The sequence below is a fragment of the Talpa occidentalis genome, unplaced genomic scaffold (genome assembly GCF_014898055.3).
Source record: "Talpa occidentalis isolate TD23 unplaced genomic scaffold, MPIMG_talOcc4v2.1 talOcc4.13, whole genome shotgun sequence".
In the NCBI taxonomy this organism is placed as follows: domain Eukaryota; kingdom Metazoa; phylum Chordata; class Mammalia; order Eulipotyphla; family Talpidae; genus Talpa; species Talpa occidentalis.
In genome coordinates, this window is record NW_023601322.1 from 55,253,872 (window position 1) to 55,274,434 (window position 20,563).

The following is a 20,563-nucleotide window of genomic DNA, read 5'->3' on the forward strand; positions in this document are numbered from 1 at the left end:
CATAACACTCATTAACATATACTCACCAAATGAAAGTGCACCAAAATATATCAGACAACTACTATCATCTCTAAAAACAGACATCAGAGAAAATACATATGCAGTAGGAGGCTTCAACACACCATTATCAACAATGGCTAGATCAACAAGACAAAAAATAAGTAAGGACACTAAAGCTCTAAATAAGGATCTAGACCTCATGGGCTTAACAGACATCTATAGAACACTACACCCAAAAACATCTGAGTACACATTTTTCTCAAGCACACATGGATCATTCTCCAGGATCGATCACATAATGGGACACAAGACAACAACAGATACACCAAGATTGAAATCATACTAACCATCTTCTCTGACCATGAAGGGATCAAGCTAGAAATAAGCCATAAAAAGAAGGCAAGGAACCCTCCTATCTCATGGAGATTGAAATCCACACTACTGGAAGACCACTGGACTAACAAGGAGATCAAAGAAGAAATTAAAAAATATTTTAAGTTGAATGACAAGGACATCAATTTCCAGAATGCATGGGATGCAGCAAAAGCAGTAATAAGAGGAAAATATATAGCAACACAGGCTCACATCAAGAAACAAGAAACAACTCAAAGAACAAACCTAATCTCACATCTCAAAGAACTAGAAAAAGAACAACCAAAAAAAAACCCTAAAACCAGTAGAAGGAAATAATAAAAATCAAAGCAAAAATAAATAAAACAGAAACTAAAAAAAAAAAAAAAAAAAAAAAAAAATTCAAAAGATCAATAAAACCAAAAGTTGGTTCTTCGGAAAAATAAATAAAATAGACAAACCCCTAGCCAGGCTCACAAAGGAAAAATGGGAGAAAGTGTTAGGGGGAAAAGGATGTCCTAAAGCTAATTCCATACAGGCTTTGTGGACTCCACCCCCACCCCAGGCCAAAGCCAAAAACACTGGGAACTCCAAATCCCATCACCACCAAAGGGAAGGTGGCTGGGACCTGAGGGTGGGGTTATGCAGCCAGGTTGGTATAAAGCCAGACACGTGGGCTTTGGAGGGGTCCCCCATTTTGGCTCTCCACCAGCTCGCAGCGTCCGGCCAGCGCTGAGAGTGCCTTAGGGTTTCCAGGTCGGTGGATCGGGTAGGACGCATTAAAGACTTTATTTCCCTATTTTCTCCCTGAGTTGTACATTTTCCTTATTTCCTTTTCCCTTGTAAATTAACCTTTTATTAACCTTTTGTGTATGCCTGTAGTGGAGCATTAATAAGTCCCTTTTAAGCGCGTGGGTGAGGACCCACAGCCAGGCAACCCGTTCAATATCGGGGCTGTCCTATAACAAAAGCACAAATAAATAGGTACACAAATGAAAGAGGAGAAATTACGACACGGCAGAAATCAAAAGAATAATCAGAAACTACTACGAACAGTTATATGCAAACAAGTTCAACAATCTACAAGAGATGGAAAATTTCCTACAACTTAACAATCACCAAAAAGCTAGATAAAGAAAAAAATAAAACACCTAAACAGTGTTCACACAAGCAGTGAAATTGAAATGGTAATCAAAACCCTCCCCAAAAACAAAAGCCCAGGACCAGATGCATTTACAAATGAATTTTTTTTTTTTTTTTAAACAATAGCTGGGGTACAGGCCAGAGGCACAGGAGAGTGACAGGATTACCAGAGACAGAGCTGGGAGCAGAAAGGGCAGAAAGACCAAAAGCACTGCTGAGGGGAGCAGCCAGCACAACAGGAGAAGTCTGCCATGCCATGCGGGAATCTCCCCAGATGGCCTAAATAGAACCTGTGCTGCAGAGGCTGCAGACAGCCCCACAGCGCCGCGCTCAACCTGCTGCGCCATCAGGAAGACCCTACAAATTAATTCTACCAAACATTCAGAAACGAACTAGTGCCTACTTTTCACAAACTCTTTAAAAAATTGAGAAGGAAGGGATAATACTGATGGAGGACAAGAATAGAAAGACTGGAAAGGAGGCGCCCCAAGAACAGAACCTGACTCACAAGAAGGTGGGGGTAGAAGAAAATAACATGGCCATTAACCTAAATTAGAGGTCGTGACCCTTAGACACCAGTGCCTTATCACAAGTAAAAAGGCCCAAGCAAGATCAGACTGCTATAGGGAGTGAAGCACAGACCTGAAGGTAAAGATAGAGAGATTGGGCTCACCCTGGAATCTCCGCTCCCCACCCTGGAATCTCTGGTCCCTTCCTGATTTTGAATAGTTGCCCAAAATTGGCAAAAATCTAACAGTCTGACCACTCCCAAAGATGAGCCCCTCCACACCAAAAGAAGAGGATAAAATCTCACGCTGCCCCCACAAAGGGCAGCTCTTCCTGCCCGCTTGTGTCTATGCAAGTGTCTTTTACTATCCTATCCTTTATCTAATAAACTTGTCCTTTAAAATCACTACCTTCTCTGCCTCGTGGAGAAACCGCGTGCCACCTAAACAGGAGCTCTGACGAAACCTTTCCCAGAGTAAACCCAAGGACCCGCAACTCCACAAAAACGACATCAATACCAAACACGTTCTATGAAGCCAACATTAAACTACTACCAAAACCGAAGAAGGACAACACTAAAAATGAAAACTACAGGCCAATCTCTCTAATGAAAACTGATGCAAAAATCCTCAATAAAATTTTAGATAACAGAATCCAACAATGTATCCATAAGATAATTCACCACGACCAAGTAGGATTTATTCCAGGGACACAAGGATGGTTCAACATCTGAAAATCAATCAATGTAATCCAACACATCAACAAAAAGAAATATAAAAACCATATGATAATATCAATACATGCTGAGAAAGCTTTCGACAAAGTACAACACCCATTTATGATAAAGGCCCTCAAAATTCTCGGGATACAAGGAACATACCTCAACATCATAAAGGTCATATATACAAGTCCATAGCCAATATCATTCTCAATGGTGAAAAGCTGAAAGCATTTCCACTAAGATCTGGAACAAGACAAGGATGTCCACTTTCACCACTGCTTTTCAATATAATACTGGAAGTCCTAGCCAGAGCAGTAAGACGAAAGAAAGACATCCAAGGAATCCAAATAGGGAAGGAAGAAGTCAAACTATTACTATTCACAGATGATATGACAATATACATAGAGAACCCTCAAAACTCCACAGAAAAACTAATTCACTCATCAACCAGTTTAGTAAAGTAGCAGGATACAAAATCAACATGCAACAATAGTCTTTCTATATACAAACAATAAATCTGAAAAGAAGAAATCAAAACCATTCCTTTTATTGTTGAAACAAACAAAAAAATCAAATACTTGGGAATAAACCTAACAAAAGAGGTAAAGGACCTATACAAAGAAAACTATAAAACAATGTTAAAAGAAATAAAAGACACAAAGAAATAGAAAGATATGCCCTGCTCATGGACTGGAAGAATTAACATTATTAAAATAGCCAACCTACCAAAAGCAATATACAGATTCAATGCTATTCCAATACAAATTTCAATGACATTCTTCAAAGAAATAGAACAAATATTGACGAAATTCATATGGAACCACCAAAAACCCCAAATAGTCAAAGCTCTCTTGAAAAAAAACAAGCAAAAAAAAAGGAATAGAGGTTATCACACTCCCAGACTTTAAACTATACTACAAAGCCATCATTATCAAAACTGCATGGTATTGGAACAAGAACAGACACACAGACCAATGGAATCAAATAGAAAACCCAGAAATAAACCCACAGATTTACAGTCAACTAATCTTTGACAAAGGAGCAAAGAATATACAATAGAGCAAAGAAAGTTTGTTCAATAAATGGTGATGGGAAAACTGGGTCGCTATATGCAAGAGAATGAAGCTTGACTACTACCTCACACTATGCAGAAAAAACAACTCAAAATGGATTAAAGAACTAGACATAAGACCTGAAACCATAAAATATATAGAAAGAAATATAGGCAAAACATTACATGACATACACCTCAGTAACATCTTTAAAGACACATCACCCAAAGCAGTGATAGTGAAAGAAAAGATAAATAGCTGGGACTACATCAAATGAAAGAGCTTCTGCACAGCAAAAGAGACAATAACCAAAACAAAGAGACATCCCACTGATTGGGAGGAAAATTTTGCACACAACACTAATGACAAAGGAGTGATCACAAAAATCTACAAAGAGCTGATGAGACTCAACAAAACAAAGTAAATAACTCAGCCAAAAAATGGGCAGAAGAGCTAAAAAAAACCTTCTCCAAAGAAGAAATGGAAATGGCCAAAAGGCACATGAAAAGATGTTTAACATCACTTGTAATCAGGGAAATGCAAATCAAAACTACAGTGAGATACCATCTTACACCATTGAGAATGGCACTTATTTTTTTTTCCTTTGCATGATATCTTTTATTTTTTTTAATTCATTTACTTCAGTTTTTATTGTTTAGAGTTCAGACTTTATTTTTCTAAATTTTATTTTTATATTCCCCATACAATTACAACCCCTCACTTTCCCCGCCCCCCACCCCCCATAGAGTGTCTCTTGTTCATAGTTATTTGTTGATTTTGATATTTTCTTTTTTATATTCTTTTTCCTGGTCCCTTATTTAAGTTTTCTAGATTCCTGCTATGAGTGAGACCATCCGTTATTTTTCTATTTCTTTCTGGCTTATTTCGCTGAGCATGATCCCTTCCAGTGCCATCCATGTTGCTGCAAATTGCATGTGTTTACCTTTTTTGAATGCTGAGTAATATTCCATGGTGTATATGTACCACATCTTCTTGATCCAGTCATCTGTTTTTGGGCATTTGGGCTGTTTCCAAAGCTTAGCTATTGTAAATAGTGCTGCTATAAACATAGGGGTGCAGGTGCCCTTTGGAATCGATGTTCTGTGTCATTTGGGTAAATACCTAGGAGGGGAATTGCTGGATCATATGGAAGCTCTATGTTTAGTAGGTCAAGAAATCCCCACACAGCTCTCCATAGTGGTTGGACCAGTTTGCACTCCCACCAGCAGTGCAGGAGAGTTCCTTTTTCTCCACAACCTCGCCAACATTTGCTGTTGCTGTTTTTTTTTAATATGTGGAGAATGGCACTTATTAAAAAAACTAGCTACAATAAATATTGGTGGGGATGTGGAGAAAAAGGAACTCTCCTACACTGCTGGTGGGAGTGCAAACTGTTGCAACCACTATGGATAGCTGTGTGGATATCCCTCAATCTGCTAAAAATGGAGCTTCCATTGATCTAGCCATTCCACTCCTAGCTATCTACCCAAAGGACAAAAAAAAACATTAATTCAAAAGGACACCTACACCCCTATGTTTACTGCAGCACTATTTACAATAGGTAAGCTATGGAAGCAATCAAATACCCCAAAATAGATGACTGGATCAAGAAGATGTGGTACATATATGCAATGGAGTATTACTCAGCAATCAAAAAAGATAAGATCTTGCCAAAAATCAGCACCTCTATATTGTTATAGCCTTTCTGGTCTCCATCATTGGGGTTCTAGTTAGTCTACCATTGTGACAGCTTCTTCTGTTCAGGGGTTCCTAGATCTTTTTGGTGAAAATGATTGACTTCTTCCCTAGCTGTCCTTAAAACTATCCTTTATTGACTTGACATCAATAGTGTTTTGTAACATGATTTGTGTGTCTGCCCTGGTAGCCCATGGGAGACAAAAATAGAGGCAAACCAATTAGTATCCTGCTGATATAGTGGGACAGAATGAAGCAATATGGATGAAGCTGGAAGGGATCATGCTCAGTGCTCAGTGAAATAAGCCAGAAAGAAAAAGAAAAATACCAGATGGTCTCACTCATAGCAGGAATTTAAAAAACCCAAATAAGGGATCAGGAAAAAGACTAACTATAACAAAGTAAAAATAAAAATCAACAGGCAACTATAAACCAAAGACATACTATAGAGGAAGAGAGTAGGATCCAAAGAAGTGTGGTGGGAATTGTATAGGGACTATAACCAAGATGAAAATGCATACATTGCACAAAAATGAAAAATGTAAAAAATATATAAAATAAAAATAAATAAATAATACTTTCTCTTTGTCTTATCTCTCCCAATTTCCCCCTGCAAATAAACCTTGTTATTCTCCCTATTTGAGTCACATATTACAACTGTATGTGTATGTGGGTGAGGACCCATGAACTATGACGTTCCCCCATCTCTGCAGAAGTTCAGAGTCAAAAGGCTTTTGAGTAGAGAATTGTAAAAGAAATAATGAGGCGCAACCCCAAAGCCAGTGGTTCTCATAGCCCACTCAATGGTATATGGTGGAACTTTCTAGACTCCAACCCCTGATGTTTACTCAATGATAGAAGGTAGAGCGTCTCAAACTCTACTCCCTGGGGGAGGCTGATGGGAAATAGGGGCAGAGCTGAGGTTTCTTGCAGTTAAAATTGGGTGGCTTTTGGCCAATGATTCTTCTGCAGCTTTGGGGAGTTAAACTGATGGGTGGCTGGCAGTTAAACCACTGGTGAGAAGGGACATCCCGGGGATGTCACATCTTGTGTCTGCTTTACAGTAATCCCTGCAGTAATAAGTGCATGGGTGAGGCCCCACCAACTGAGTGATTCCCCCAGACCTGCTCGGTTTCAGCTTTGATAACCAATGTGCTGGGGTTGACCAGCCCAGGGTCTATTCTTTGTGCTGGTCACAATATGTGCACTACAGTATATTTCTCTCCCTAAATTTTAGTAGGGTTATTCTTGTGTGTTTTTAATTTAGAATGGGTTCAACTTTAAGTTGAGATTGCTCTGCTTCTCCTCTGCTTTTCTACTGCCTGTTTTCTTCCCACCCGAACCCCCTTCTTCCTTTCTAAAATTTGGTTTGAGGAATCTGATAAGGTCTGGTGTCTGCAAGTAGATTTTTGTTTTATGGGCAATTCTACAGGCATATATCTGGTACTCATTTACAACCTCTGAGATTTTTGCTTCTGGGTGTGTGTGTGTGTGTGTGTGTGTGTGTGTGTGTGTGTCTTACAGTTTCCCTTCTGGTGTGAGAGAAGGTAAACCTTCTAATTTGGCAGAAAGTCTTCAAGAACAAATTCTGGCTGTCCTCTATAAATTAGATTTAGAAAAGGCAGAGGCCCATCTGATGGCACAAAGATGAGGGGAGCAGTGTTCCCCTTTCCCTGTTAGACAAGGGAAGGGCTGGAAGAGGAGTACCACATCACTTATTGGAAACTTTGAACCTACCAACAGAAAATCTCTTTCAAGACTCTAACATCTCTCCCGGGGAGGCTGCAGAGGCCCCACAGGCATCACTGAAACCCATAAGATAAGAATAAGATAGGAATAAGATAAGAATAAGGGCCTCCCCTGGTGGTGCAGCGGTTGAGCGCTGGGCTGCGAAGCTGCCCGCAGCCTCTGCAGCGCCGGTTCAATCCCCAGCCACCGGTTAAGGTCCCACGTGGCGCGCAGACCTCTTCTGCTGTGTCCGCTGCTCCCCTCAGCAGTGTGTTTCCTTAGTCTGCCTGTTCTGTTCCCCGCTCTGGCTCTGGTGGGTTCTCTCACCCTCCCTCAATCTGCTAAAAATGGAGCTTCCATTGATCTAGCCATTCCACTCCTAGCTATCTACCCAAAGGACAAAAAAAAACATTAATTCAAAAGGACACCTACACCCCTATGTTTACTGCAGCACTATTTACAATAGGTAAGCTTCTGACTGTGCCCAGTGCTTGCGTAAATAAATAAATAAATAAATAAATAAATCTTTAAAAAAAAAAAAAAAGAATAGAATAAGAATGGCTTCTCCTCATACCAGACAGAGCACCCGATTTGGCCAAAGGAGCTGCCCTGGGGTAGAGTAATTCCCTCTTTGCCAATTCCCAATGGGTACACTGAATAATAAGGGTCAACCTGCCAGATACTGTTGGTTATACAACACTTTTCCACTGGGGACCTCCAGAATTGGAGAAATTCTGTCCCACCCTATCAGCAGGATACTAATTGGTTTGCCTCTATTTTCGTCTCCCATTGGGCTACCAGGGCAGACACACTATTAATGTCACGTCAATAAAGGATAGTTTTAAGGACAGCTAGGGAAGAAGTCAATCATTTTCACCAAAAAGACCTAGGAACCCCTGAACAGAAGAAGCTGTTACAATGGTAGACTAACTAGAACCCCAATGATGGAGACCAGAAGGGCTATAACAATATAGAGGTGCTGATTTTTGGCAAGATAGTAGAGTTTCAACAACGGTCAGTGAGGATCTGTGTTTCTTGAAGGGATTATTCAGTCTTATAATACTTACACAGACATGAATCGTGATGCTCCAGAAAATGGTTGGATGATAAAAATGATATTCATTGAAGAGAGTAGTCCAAATACAAACAGGAAATTACCAAGATAAAGATGTCATAGAGATGAGTTCCCCACAAATGGTGGACATAGCCTTTAGAGTATACACTGCAAGAAAGAAAAGAGGTGAGAGCTGTAACTATTTTCAAAGAAAGAGAAGACAGCACATTGTTTAGGAGGAACAGATAAAGGAAGTGGAGAACAAATAGAAAAAGCAAACCCTAGGAGTAGAATTGGTATACTTATCTCAAGGAAGAGGGACATTGAAGAACGGTGTCTTCCAGGCAAGAAAGGGAAGGAATAAGAAAATGGAAATAGGAAAAGCAGCAGATGCCAGCACACAACAAGAACTAAGACAAGGGATACAGAAGGGAATTCAGGCAAAATAAAAGGAACAGATAAGAAAAAAGGGAGAAGCAACTATAAACCAGGGACACACTATAGGGTGGGGGGGGAGGGGCAATCTCCCCCCCACCGTATAGTGTGTCCCTGGTTTATAGTTGCTTCTTTATAGAGGTAGGGAAAGGAAGGACTAGAGTCAAAATAAGGGGGGAGGTGCAATTGTATGGGGAATATTACCAAAACAAAAATGCATACATTGTGCAAAGATGAAAAGAGATGTAAGAATTATATAAAATATTTAAATTAAAAAAAAAAAAAGGGAGAAAGGAAACAAATGGAAGTCCAGAATGGAGGATCAGATGAAGAACAGGGTTGCCCAGGGCTAGACTTAATCCGAGAAAGCCCGTTACGATAACCTCCTGGAAGCCCTAGGTAATTCTCAGTGTAAGGGACCATTTGATTTTTTAGCAGACATTGGAATAACATATTTAGTATTAAATTCTAAATTAGCATGGGCCAGTAAGAGGACTCTACCAGCCATCAGTGTTATGGGAAGGCCACAAGAAAAAGGCTTCCTACAATTTCTGGAACTCAAATTTGGCTATTATAGACCTCTAACATAGCTTCCTATACATGGAAGGGTGTCCAATTACCCTCCTTTGGCCATGACCTCCTAAACAAACTTAAACGTACAGACTAATTTATCACCACATTCAGAAGCTATACATCAGAAGCTACCTGAAAAGCCTTGTGATTCTAAGAGGTACTCACTTAGGATGCTCCAATGAAAATAGGAGGCTTTGAAGGGAATTCAAACAGTACGGCAAACAGTTCTATAAGCTGGTCTCATCTGGCTGTATTGGTTATAAACCAATGCTATATCACTGAAAACTAAAAATCATTTATCAAAAAAACGAAAAATTGGGCCTCCCCTGGTGGCGCAGGTGGTTGAACACTCGCTGTCCCCAGCCTCTGCAGCACCGTTTCGATCCTGGCCAGCTGGCAAGGGTCCACATGGCACGCAGCGGACCTCTCCTGTCTCGCCCGCTGCTCCCCTCAGCAGTGTATTTCAGTCAGTCTGCCTGTTCTGTTCCCCACTCTGTCTCTGGTGAATCCTCTCAGCCTCCCGTGCATCTGGCCTGTACCCCGGTTCTTGTATAAAAAATAGATAAATACATCTTTGAAAAAAAAACACTTAGGGAATTAAGGAAAAAGTTAGAGCTACACAAAAAAAAGAAAAGAACACCAGAGAAGAAATCAGTATAGGCAGAGTTAAATCTATTTCTATTCTTAGCTAATTAAAAAATAACTTTAGGGCCTCCCTGGCACAGCGGTTGAGCACTGGGTTGCGAAGCTGCCCGCAGCCTCTACAGCACCAGTTAGATCCCGGGCCGCCTGGAGAAGGTCCCACATGGCACCCAGACCTCTCCTGCCACCCACAGCTCCCCTCAGCAGTGTACTTCATCACTCTGCTTCTTCTACTCTCCACTCTGGCTCTGGTGAATTCACTCACCTCCCATGCCTCTGACTGTACCCAGTGCTTGTATAAGTAAATAAATAAATATTTAATAAATTAATAAAGAAATAGAAATAAAAAAACAAACCTTTAAAGTACAACGGTAACAATGTATTAAGTGATTAATAACACATGAATAAGTGAAACAGTTTTGTTACAAAAACAGGAGAGGGGGCACTGTAACCTACGAAGTACTTAAAAGTACACATTAAGCTGAGGAGTATTATTCAAAGGTAGAATTGAATTAGATAAAAATGTACATATTATGTACACCAGGGAAACACTAAAATGTATACTTAAAAACTGTAAATGACACACTGAAAGGGGAATAAAATCAAATCACACAAAATGCTCAGTTAAAACCATAGAAGGCAGGAAAACACCGGGGAAAGGCAAATGGCAATGAGAAGAAAATTTATTTGAAAACACTTACAAACATGATGGATATTAATGCAACAATGTAAAAACTTTGAAAGTGAATGGTATAAATGAGTCAACTGAAAGAAAGGTGGTAAGAATGGATTAAACAAACAGGGCCAACTATATGTTGTCTAAAAAGCACTCTCTTTAAATATCGACTCGGATAAATTACAAGTCAAGGGACAGAGACAGACATACCACATTAACACTATTTTTCACAAAGGCTGGAATAGTTCTATTCGTATCAGGCAGAGGATAACAGAAAATCTTCAACTGCTAGCGAACAAGAGGGTAATTTCACAATAACGTTATGATGTATCTCTATGTTTCTATCTTTATCTCTTGTCACAGAATCTAAGCAAAACGCAACAATCCTAAAAACCTAAAAGAGAGGATCAAATATATGAGATAAAAACTGACAGCACTGAAAGGAGAAACTGACGTGTCCCCTATAATTGCAGACATCAACATCTCTCTGTTGAGTACTTAGATCCAGCAGACAGAAAATCAGTAAGCTGTACTGGAGCTAAACACCACCATTAGTCAACCTGAACTAATTGATATTGACAGAATACTCCAACTACACCATCTAATCAAGTTTACACAACACACAACAAAATCGATCATGTTCTTAGACATAAAATACACCTAAAGAAATTTAAAGGAATAGAAATCATGTAAATGCTGTTCTCAGAGAGCGAAGGAATTAAACTAGAAACCATTAACATCGACAAAAAGATAGCTGGAAAACTCTTAAGTACCTGGCCCTGAACAAACTTCTAATTATTCCACAAGGCCAACAAGTCTAAAAAGACATTTTGAAATATTTTGAGTAAAAAAAAGTGAAAGTGGGAAGCAGCACTTATCAAAATCTGTGGAAGCAGCAAAGCAGCCTTTGCAGGGAAACTTCTAAATGTGTGAATTTCTAGAAAAGAAAAAATGATCTACACTGAATAAGCTAAGTTTCCACCTTAAGAAATCAGAGAAACAATAGCAATATAAACCTAAAGCAAGTAGAAAGGGGAAAAAAGTGTCAGAGCAAAAAATCAATGAAACTGAAAGGGAAAGAATTTAAGATTATAACACCAACAAAATCTGGTTCTTTGGGGGGAAAAAATCAGCATATATGATAAATCTCTACAAAGAGAGAAAACACAAATCACCAATATCAAAAATGACAGAGGAGGCATAACTACAGATCTCATACACTTAATATCTGGAACAACAGGAACTCTCATTCACTCCTAGTGGAAATACAAGAGGGAACTATCACTTTGGATGACAGTATGATTTACCTTGAAGTGTACTCATCAGTTGAAATACAATGAAAGGGGTAAGTGAAGAAAAGGCTTGCCTCTAGATATACGCACTGTAAATTATCAGCAAATAGGAGGAAATTCATACTTTCTTCTTCTAATAGATCAGTATTTCCACTTAATCATTTCAAATTTAGTTTGTTGCTTAGAAAAAAAAGTAAAGGCATGCAATTTCTTTGTAATTCCCTGCCCCTGATACAACTGATGGCTTCAATTCATTTCTACTCTACAGTCTATCTCCCGCCATCTGGTCTCCTTCTGCGCTTTCTTTGTCATCGAAGAATTAAGACATATTAACTAGCTGTGGGTAATGATGGGGCCAGTGTTAAATTCTCAATCTTTAGAAGGTTAAAGTATGCCCCCCCCCAGTCAATTTCCATGAGCTTCCATTAGTAGTTCACTGATTTCCAGAGCAGTCTTCAGAAGTGTCACTTGTAAAGAAAATCAATGCTTTTCCCAAAATTACTTTGTTAAATATCTTCATTTACACAATATGTTTCTACCATTCTCTCTTCTCACATAACCTACATTACAATGGTCTGTAATGGTAACATTAGTACAGAATCCACATGGTTTTACTTCCACACCGTTCCTGTTTTTCACTGGCAGGGAGTCATGCAATTGAAATGGGAAGAATGCAGCCTTCTTAATCAAAAAGATCCGAGTCTAATCCTTTCTGGCATCACTGTACTTAGCTCTTTCTTTCATCACCAAAAGCAGGATAATTACACTTCTATCATGTGATATTTATGATGATTAGGTGAGATTAAGTATGTGAGTATCTAGCACTTCATATTCCCTATTGTCTTCTCATCTGCTGGCCTTGTCAAACCAACCTCACGTTCTTCCTTCATCTAAACGTTAGCCATTTGGGTGAGGCACGCAAAACCCCAGCTTCTTTTGCAACTGACTCCACTGGTCCTATCTTTGACCTTGACATCATCTGATACCGCTCTACAAGTGAAAGCCTGAAAATCACTACCCCAACTTGGCAGCCTTGTCTACTTGCAGCCTCTAAGCTCTTCCATTCTCAGGACTCTAGTTCTAGGGCATTGCCCCAGACTATCTCCCTGTTTATCCTTCACAGCTAACAGGTCCTCCTGGTTTTGGTCTGAAGTCTTTATCCAGGGTTGATGCTATGAATTACATCTTTGTCATTCTGAAAGCCCAGACCACAAAACCTAATCTTGAGCAGAGTTTTGTTGTTTGTTTGTTTGTTTTAACGACAACATCTCTGTAGCTGGACACTAACAAAACCCACGCAACTGAGTAACTGAGCGCCAGCAAACTCTGACGATCTATCATTCTACCTCAGAAAGGCTCTGAATGCTGTGTGACAACCCACAATAGTTCTGATCAGCTTCTTCCAACCTTTCAAAGACTCCATTCCACATCTTTCCCAGTCTCCCCAAGGTTCTTATACTTTAACATATACTTTACTTTCAGGTGATGGTAAAATAAACTATACGTTAGATCATGTGTCCCTGTTTAAAACGCTCCAATAAGCTCTTAGAGTAAGAGCTTAAGTATTTACAATTGCCTAAAATGCCCTACATAATCTGCCCCCACTCCCTCTCGGAATACATTGCCTACTTGCAGGCTTCCTGCTCACTCTGCTCCAACATGCCAACAGAGTTCCTGCTTTAGGAATTCTGCATGAGCTCTTCCCTCTGCTTGGAACGGGCTATCTCCAGGTAACTGCACTGCTTACTCCTTTGCCTCCTCCAAGTCAGCTCAAATGAAGGGGATGTTCAGAGAAGCCTACCTTGACATTCCTGTTTAAAATTGCAACACTAGGGGCGGAGCAACATGGCGGCGAGGAGATGCTGCGAGTAAGATCTCCCATTAAAAAAAGTTAATAGGGAGGAAAAGCGGCAGGTCCCAGTGAGAACTGGGACACGGAAGATAAACGAACGACTCCAGCAAACTACCCGAAGAAGAAAGTGGCCATAAAAGAGGACCAGAAGGGAGGAAAGCACAGAACCCTGCTCCCCTCCCCCACCCACAAAGTCGGCACTCGCCGACCAACAGAGAGGAGGGAAAAAACAAACTAAAATGACCAACAAGAACAAACTACGCAGCAAGCGGGACTGTGAGTGGAAAGGAACTATTTCAGCCACCACACCCCGTGAACGGGAGCTGTGGAGAACCCTGCAGGATTCGCGCGGTGGTGAGCTCCAGGCGCCATTAGAGAACAGCAGAGACCGCGGGAGACCCGCACACAGCCCAGGCCGGCCGGTAAGCTTACGCGGAAAAGCGGCGCGCTGGAAAACCAAACGCGGATCGGGATCGCGGCTGCCCAGGTCCCCGCCCCTGAGACCTAGGCTTGCGGGGGGACGCGCGGGGTCCCTCACTGAGATGAAAGTCCCTCACTGAGTAATCAGAAACCAGGCGCCCAGACACGGGAGCGGGGTGCAAAAGGCGCCATTGCTGCGGCCCCTGAACTGGGCTACAGCCCGAGTCCTGGACCTGAGGGCTTTGGAACTGAGACCCGGGGCACGAAATTCGGGGCGTGGGCTCTCCACGACGGTGGGGCACACGGCAGACACAGCACCCCAAAGCCGTTGAGGTTTTCCTTACCATTCCCACTCTGTTCCCTGCCACACGGGGTGAAAAACACAGCTCCCCAAGGGCTCTAGCTGAGATCTCTGGCGCCACCTAGCGACCAGAAAAAAAGTCACTAACACCTTTCTTCAGAAAAGAGCACTTGACCAGCAGAAGGCGGAGCCCGTGGCCAGCTGGGAAGTTAGCCCACCCCAGGCCCCTTCAGACCAGCAGTCTGAGCCCACAGGGGGAGCGGGCACCCACGGCAGACCAAGCACATAGGGGAATGTGTCCCCACATCGGCATTTTAGAACAGGGACCCTTCTTCAGTAAAGACTGCTTCAAACCGACAGATGGCTCCTGGAGAAGCCAGAGGGGAGCGGAGAAGCTCACCCAAGATGCCAGCCAGTCCCAGCAACACAGTATCCCAATGCATACGACAAATTAGAAAATAGACAGTAGGGAGTAGAAGAACCACACACAACCTAACAACCCCTCAGGAAAAAAGCACACCACAAAAAGAAAACCACCTCCCAGATTGTAACGACAGTAACTTGGAAGAACTTCTGAGCCTTCCAGAAAGAGAATTTAAATTTGCCATGATTAAAAAAATGACAGAACTCATGAAGGAAATTGAGTCCCTAAAGAGGGAAAACAATGCTCAGAAGAATGAAATTGAGTCCTTAAAGAGGGAAGCGAAAGAAACGCAGGGGATCAAAGAATTAATGGAGGAACTAAAGAACTCTGGGAAAACCAATGAAAGCAGAATAGATGAAATGGAAGAACGAATAAGTACTCTTGAAGACACAGAAATAAAAAGAACCAAAACAGAAAAGGAAAGAGAAGTACGAAGGAAAAGGAACGAAGAAAGACTTCGGGAACTATCTGACTCCATGAGGAAAGGAAATATAAGAGTTATAGGAATACCAGAAGGAGAGGAGAGAGATGTAGGAACAGAGAAAATATTCAAGGAGATAATTGAAGAGAACTTCCCAAATGTGAAGAAGGAGCTGAAAATTGATATACAAGAAGCAAGAAGAACACCAAACTTCCACGACGAAAGGAAAAATACAGCAAGACACATAATAGTGAAGCTCCCAAGAATCCAGGACAAGGAAAAAATAATGAAGCTGACAAGAGGGAAGGAACAGATAACATTCAAAGGAAAACCAATCAGGCTGACATCAGACTTCTCTGAAGAAACACTACGGGCAAGAAGAGAGTGGAGGGACATAGTCAACAGACTCCAAGAAAACAGATGTCAACCAAGAATACTCTATCCCGCAAAGCTCTCCTTCCTCTATGAAGAAAGAATAAGGACCTTCCCAGACAAACAGAAACTCTGGAATATCATTACGACTAAAACCCACTCCAAAAAATACTACAAGGAGTCCTAAAGCCAGAACCTCAGAGGGACGAATAACAATGAAAGAAGGCAAGAAAAAAAAAAAAGTTCTTAAAAGAATAAATAAAATCAAAGGAAAGACAAACACAATGGCAAATACAGATACTAACATATCAATATTAACCCTAAATGTAAATGGACTAAACTCTTCAATAAAAAGACACAGAGTTGCAGCCTGGATTAAGAAACAAAACCCAACCTTTTGCTGTCTCCAGGAAACACATTTAGCTACAAAAGATAAAAATAGGCTCAAAGTTAAAGGATGGAAAACAATCCTACAAGCAAATGGACCAAAAAAGAAAGCAGGAGCAGCTATACTTATATCAGATAAAACAGATTTCAAACTCAAAAATATAAAAAGAGACCCCAATGGTCACTACATTATGATCAAGGGGACAATACTTCAAGAAGAAATAACACTCATTAACATATACTCACCAAACGAAGGAGCACCAAAATATATCAGACAACTGTTGTCATCTCTGAAAACAGACATCAGAGAAAACACATATGTAGTGGGAGACTTCAACACACCACTATCAACAATGGATAGATCAACAAGACAAAAAATAAGTAAAGAAACTAAAGCTCTAAATAAGGACCTAGAGCATTTGGGCTTAACAGAAATCTATAGAACACTAAACCCCAAAAAACGGAGTACACATTTTTCTCAAGCGCACACGGATCATTCTCCAGGATCGATCACATACTGGGGCACAAGACAAACATCAACAGATACACCAAGACTGAAATCATACCAACCATCTTTTCTGACCATGAAGGCATCAAGCTAGAAATAAACCATAAAAAGAAGGCAAGGAACTTTCCTACCTCATGGAGACTAAAAACCACACTACGGGAAGACCACTGGACTAATGAGGAGATCAAAGAGGAAATTAAAAAATTCTTTGAATTGAATGACAAGGAGGACACCAATATCCTAAATGTATGGGACGCAGCAAAAGCATAATAAGAGGAAAATATATAGCAATAGAAGCTCACATCAAGAAACAAGAAAGAACTCAAAGAAACAACCTAATCTCGAAGCTCAAAGATCTAGAAAAAGAAGAACAAAAAAAACCCAAAACCAGTAGAAGAAAAGAAATAATAAAAAACAAAGCAGAAATAAATGAAATTGAAACTAAAAAAACAATCCAAAGGATTAATGAAACCAAGAGCTGGTTCTTCGAAAATATCAATAAAATAGACAAACCCCTAGCCAGGCTCACAAAGGAAAAAAGGGAGAAAGCACAAATAAACAGGATAGTAAATGAAAGAGGAGAAATCACAACGGACACAGCAGAAATGAAAAGAATAATCACTAACTACTATGAATAGTTATATGGAAACAAGTTCAACAATCCAGAGGAGATGGACAAATTCCTACAACTCTACAATCACCCAAAGCTAGATAAAGAAGAAATAGAACACCTAAACAGACCAATTACAAGCAGCGAAATTGAAATGGTAATCAAAAACCTCCCCAAAAACAAAAGCCCAGGACCTGATGGATTTACAAATGAATTCTACCAAACATTCAGAGACGAATTAGTGCCTATCCTTCACAAACTCTTCCAAAAAATTGAGAAGGAAGAGACAATACCAAACACATTCTATGAAGCCAACATTACACTAATACCAAAACCGAATAAGGACAACACAAAAAAGGAAAACTACAGGCCAATCTCCCTCATGAACACTGATGCAAAAATCCTCAACAAAAGTTTAGCTATCAGAATCCAACAATGTATCCATAAGATAATTCACCACGACCAAGTAGGATTCATTCCAGGGACACAAGGATGGTTTAACATCCGAAAATCAATCAACGTTATCCAACACATCAACAAAAAGAAATATAAAAACCATATGATAATATCAATAGATGCTGAGAAAGCTTTCGACAAAGTGCAACACCCATTCATGATAAAAGCCCTTGAAATTCTTGGGATACAAGGAACATACCTCAACATCATAAAGGCCATCTATGACAAGCCAACAGCCAGTATCATTCTCAATGGTGAAAAGCTGAAAGCAATTCCATTAAGATCTGGAACAAGACAAGGATGTCCACTCTCACCACTGCTTTTCAATATAATACTGGAAGTCCTAGCCAGAGCAATAAGACAAGAGAAAGACATCCAAGGAATCCAAATAGGAAAAGAAGAAGTCAAACTATCACTATTTGCAGATGATATGATAATTTACATAGAGAACCCCAAAAACTCCACAGAAAAACTAATTCAACTCATCAATCAGTTCAGTAAAGTGGCAGGATACAAAATCAACACGCAAAAGTCAGCAGCCTTCCTATACACAAACAATAAATCTGAAGAAGAAATAAAAAAAAAAAAAATCCCTTTTATTATCGAAACAAAAACAAAAATCCAATATTTGGGCATAAATCTAACAAAAGAGGTAAAGGACCTATACAAAGAAAACTATAAAACACTGTTAAAAGAAATAGAAGAAGACACAAAGAAATGGAAAGACATCCCCTGCTCATGGATTGGAAGAATAAACATTATTAAAATGGCCATCCTACCAAAAGCAATATACAGATTCAATGCTATTCCAATCAAAATTTCAATGTCATTCTTCAAAGAAATAGAACAATAATTGATGAAATTCATATGGAATCACAAAAAACCCCGAATAGCCAAAGCTGTCCTGAAAAAAAAAGAAGGGAATGGAGGCATCACACTCCCAGACGTCAAACTCTACTACAAAGCCATAATCATCAAAACTGCATGGTATTGGAACAAGAACAGACAAACAGACCAATGGAATCGAATAGAAAATCCAGAAAGAAACCCACAGATTTATGATCAACTAATCTTTGACAAAGGAGCAAAGACTATGCATTGGAGCAAAGAAAGTTTGTTCAATAAGTGGTGCTGGGAAAACTGGGTCGTGTCCGGAGCCGCCTGGAGCATGCGCCGTGTTGCGCAACACACGTGCCATTAATTAGTTTTTGCTTTGCCGTTTTGGCCTGCTGAGAAACCACAGGTGTTTCCTATTAATCAAATGAGACTGGGAGGTACGATGGGAGGAGCTACCAAGATATAAGAAGAGAACCACGAGAAGGTCAGGAGATTATTATTATTGCGAGAGTTTACCGCGAGAGGAGCAGGGAGAAGGTCAGGGAAGGTAGAAAGACAGGGAAAAGTAAAAGAAAGGTAAAGGAAAAATAAAGAAGCAAACGCTAGCGTCAAGTTGTCTCAAGCCCCTCATTTCAATCCTCAGCCCTTCTCTTTTCGTGCCTACGAATCCCGCGGGTCGGGACAGGGTCGCTACATGCAAAAGAATGAAGCTTGACCACTACCTCACACCATACACAAAAATCAACTCAACATGGATTAAAGAACTAGACATAAGACCTGAAACCATAAAATACATAGAAGGAAATATAGGCGAAACACTACGTGATTTGCACATCAAAGACATCTTTACAGACACATCACCCAAAGCAGTGATAGTGAAGGCAAAGATCAACAGCTGGGACTACATCAAATTAAAGAGCTTCTGCACAGCAAAAGAGACAATAACAAAAACAAAGAGAAACCCCACCAACTGGGAGAAAATTTTTGTACACAACACTAATGATAATGGACTGATCACAAAAATCTGCAAAGAGCTGATGAGACTCAACAACAACAAAGAAAATAATCCAGTCAAAAAATGGGCAGAAGAGCTAAAAAGAAACTTCTCTGAAGAGGAAATGCAAATGGCCAACAGGCATATGAAAAAATGTTCAACATCACTTGTAATCAGGGAAATGCAAATCAAAACTACCATGAGATACCATCTTACACCAGTGAGAATGGCACATATTAAAAAAAACTAGCAACAACAAATGTTGGCGAGGGTGTGGAGAAAAAGGAACTCTTCTGCACTGTTGGTGGGAGTGCAAACTGGTCCAACCACTATGGAGAGCTGTGTGGAGATTTCTGGACCTACTAAACATAGAGTTTCCATAGGATCCAGCAATTCCACTCCTAGGTATTTACCCAAAGGACACAGAAACATCAATTCCAAAGAGCACCTGCACCCCTATGCTTATAGCAGCATTATTTGCAATAGCTAAGCTATGGAAACAACACAAATGCCCAAAAATAGATGACTGGATCAAGAAGATGTGGTACATATATACCATGGAATATTACTCAGCATTCAAAAAAGATAAACACATGCAATTTGCAGCAACATGGATGGCGCTGGAAGGGATCATGCTCAGCGAAATAAGCCAGAAAGAAAAAGAAAAATACCGGATGGTCTCACTCATAGCAGGAATCTAGAAAACTTAAATAAGGGACCAGGAAAATGAATAACTGTAAGAAAGTGAAAAACAAAATCAACAAAAAACTATGAACCAGAGACACTTTTTGGGGGTGGGGGGCAGGAGGGGAGGGACTGGGGTCAGAATGGGGGGGGTTGAAATTGTATGGCGAATATAAAAATAAAATTTATTATTAATTAAAAAAAATATAAAAAAATAAAATTGCAACACTGCTCCTGATCCTCCCCAATCTTCCCTCCTGGCATGCCAACCTTCCTAAACTGGCTGTTTCTTTTTTCTCCATGGCGCTGATCTTCTAGCCGTCCGTCTTATTGATTTATTTGATTGTGTGCTTTTTTGTTTATTTATTTAGATATTTATTTTACTACTTGTGCTCCCACGTGAACAGGCACTTCTCCTGTTTACTTCA

At 40.2% G+C, this 20,563-nt stretch overlaps 1 protein-coding gene across 3 annotated transcripts in view; it reads right to left on the minus strand.

The window, feature by feature from the left end:
• The window catches only part of LOC119243237 (mRNA cap guanine-N7 methyltransferase-like), a 49,728-nt gene that overhangs the window by 23,940 nt on the left and 5,225 nt on the right, over window positions 1–20,563 (minus strand). For 2 of the 3 annotated variants that reach the window (XM_037508899.2, XM_054694249.1), the window contains exon 1: window positions 8,265–8,419. The exons of the other annotated variant lie outside the window; for it this stretch is intronic. The gene's annotated coding sequence lies outside the window, so the exon portion shown is untranslated. Of the gene's footprint in view, window positions 1–8,264; window positions 8,420–20,563 lie in introns of those variants that run through there. 3 annotated transcript variants of the gene reach the window in all.